We start from the raw sequence: 3,421 nt of genomic DNA, 5'->3' as shown, positions 1-3,421 counted from the left end.
GAGCCTTCACCCTGTACTGAACCCTTTGTAAATAGCTGATTTCTTGTGCACAATATTGAGACCTGGGTGGCTAAGGTCCTAAAAAAGATCATGCTGCACCCATAGAATGCCACTTTAATACAAAGTAAAGTAGGGAAGCACATTGTTCTGCATTGGTTACAAGCCAACACAAATAGTGATTTGTGTAGGCTTATAAATACCAACCTGAATTTGTGTCGGTCTACGTTAAAAAAGTAATATAAGCCGGATGCATAATCTTTATCAATCTGGTGCAAGTCAACTGTTATAAGTATTTGCTTTTCACTTACACTTATAACAAGAGACTTCGCTTTTTTTATTACGTATAGACTGGTATTACAGACTAGTGATATATACTAACATACACGGTCAGACATGACAACCATCAACATTTGTATGTTTAAAACAATAAAGATGGTTCTGAAAAGAACCTTTTTTTGTTTTTTGTTAGCTATTTTTTATTTTATTGGAGTCGGTGAATCCACAAAACATTATTTTTCTGGTGGTACTGGTGTTCACTCACCAACTTACGTTTGTGCAGACATACACTGCTCCCCTGCATTTACCACCTTCATGCACTTGCTACAGTAAATGGTCATGTGCTGGTAAGCAATAATGATTTCTTTCTGCCACTCTATCACTGCTGAAGGGACAGTGTCCCCACGTGCAGCAGACGGCCCAGCGGTTAATGTAGATGCATCATTTTCCTCCTGTTTGTTTCTGTGCTCTGCACATGGCAGATGCCTAAGATGCATTGCTTGCATGAGTTTCCTCGTTCCTGAACTCGGCTGAACTGTTTATTGCAAATGTTGCAAACTACAATCTTTGCTATTTTTACCCTCATGGATTATAAAGAGTTGCCAGATGACTGACCTTTGTTGTCTTCAGCATCTCCTTCTGTTGTTGCCCATCTCCGTGGATCTCTCTTCTGCAGATGCCACATTTTATTTTGAGGAGACACTATCTAAAAATTGGAATATTGCAAAAAAAAAATAACAGACTGGTTCAAGAGGTTATCGCACTCAAATACCACTCCCAAATGGTGGTGAAAGGGTGGGAACTTCCTGTAACTGAACAAAGACAGTGGTTTTAACCAATGCCTTTCCTTCATGTCATAGACCCCACTGTACCATTTGCTAATACTATGGTACGGTGCCACACAAAAAGGAAGAAAATTCACAAAAAGACACAAGACTTCCTCATTGCTTTTGTCTATGAGGAAGCCTCTAGGCTCAAATTTAAATAGAAATCATTCTTTTACACCAAACACAATCTTTGAAAAAATGTCAATGATCCTAAGGTACTCCCCTGGGACCCGGAACAGGAAGTAAGACCCACACAGATCTTCCTTTGGACCCTCCAATTGGTTTTCAGCATCTTGCAGGAGCAATGTGGTACCTGTGGAAAGTTAAAAAAAGGCATAACATTAATAACAGCAAGAGTAGACTACTGACAAATCTGCAGAAATAGTGAGGCTAACACTGATGTTATAGCTAGCTATGCTAATAAGATGTTACTTTACAATAAAAAAAAAACAGAAATTTACCAAACAAACCAAAGGTTAAGAGACATTAAAGTTAGGTATGTGAAAAAAAAATTCACTTATATAAAAAAAAAATCTACAAAAATTCACTGAAAAAAACAAAGGTTAAAGTCATGTTGTAGTTAGGTATAATAAAAAGAAAATACTTTATGTTAAAACCACAGAATTTCTTTGAAAAAAATGATGGTTAAAATGATGTTATGTTTAGGTATTCCAAAAAGGCTTTAACTTATGTTAAAAAATGGTATTCATTGAAAAAACAGGGTTAAAGAGATATAACTGTTAGATATGTATAAAAAAAACTTTAACTTACATTTAAAAAACAGAAATTCCCTGAGAAAAAACCATAAATGTTAAAGGGATGTCATAGCTAGGTGAAAATGTAATTCATACCAAGATGTTCTAAACCTGACTTATTACTGAAATTACCAGCTAGACTATAGCAAGATAACTTGTGGCATCACCATACGCTGACTGTGACCTTACATATTGCATCACTCACGTCATGTCAGTGGCATAATTGATGACATCACTGATGACATCATCCAATGAATGTGACAGTTTACTATATGTTTATCATACTTAAAGGTATTTAGCAAAGTACATCTTATCCAAACTCCCTTAGCCTGTGTACTGTTGATGAGTGTAACTTTTTGCAACATGCCTGGCCTCCTAATGGATCTGGGGTGTCTCAAGGGAGTGAGCTGTTCGTGAATGGTTGTGTAAAGGAAAAATACTATGGGCAGCAGGGGCTTGAGGACCCATGTCTTTTAGACTGCAGAACAAAATGGCAGAACAGAATCATACCAAATTGGGCAGAAAGTTAGAACTTATCTCAGAAACTATGCTTTTTATCATTTGTTGTAGATACGTTCAGCAGTTTTCTCTGATGTTATGTTTAAAGAGGTACTCGGGTTCGGCTTGAAGGGGTTAAAAAGTTAGGTGCATCTGTACGGTTGGGCCAGCAGGACTCCTGAGGTATTAAAAATAAAAAATATGGGGCCTTCAAATTGGCCAAGTAAGTTTTTCTTCAGTTGGCCTTTTTGGTACCACTAGGTACTGGTCCCTGGGTAACAAAACTCAGAGAAAAATGTTGCAGCCACCATTACAGGACTCTTAGACCTCGTCCTCATATCCTGAAGTTACAAAAAAAACCTATATAAGGGGGCATTATACCAACACCCTGACCACTTGTCACTTGTGGGAGGAAGCCAGAGGGCCGCTCAGGGGCCAAAATAAAAATTGAAAAATTGGGCGGTGCTCTAGTTTCCATCCTACAGTACTGCAGTTTTAATGCAAGCTTCAGCGAGGAAGCTTGCATGTTATGGCGCTTCCATGGGGATGAAGCCTATGGGGTTGGTACTGTGAGTCTACTGCGGTACTACCAAAGAATGGAAAAAATATACAAAAAATGCAATGTGGGTTGGAGATTCATGAGGTGGCTGACCTTTTGTGATAGAGTTGGGCATAGGGCCTGGTCAGAGTGCAGGCTCTAATGCCAACCCTCTATACACATGGATAAAGGCTTTGCGCAGCAAGAATAAGCCACCCACAGTGTGTTGGGTGCAAGGCATAGCCAGAGGCCAGCTCTGTAGTCAACCTCCTGCTGAACACAGCCAAAGGCTGTGCACGGTATGTGTGTGGGGGGAGGAGAGGTAGCTGTCTGCAGCAGTTTTTGCACATGGGCCTGTCCTCTGGCTCTCGGATACAACACCACTCATGATAAGTAAATTGACTTCATTATCAACATTACTGGTGACATCCCAACAGCAGCACAACACTTAAATGTAGAAATGTATAGTTCAACAGTCTTACCTGAGTGTCATTGGAAGTACTGCTGTGTGATATGTGTCCTGTTGT

This window comes from Pleurodeles waltl, chromosome 12 (genome assembly GCF_031143425.1).
Source record: "Pleurodeles waltl isolate 20211129_DDA chromosome 12, aPleWal1.hap1.20221129, whole genome shotgun sequence".
NCBI lineage: Eukaryota > Metazoa > Chordata > Amphibia > Caudata > Salamandridae > Pleurodeles > Pleurodeles waltl.
Note: the sequence above shows the minus strand (reverse complement) of the source record.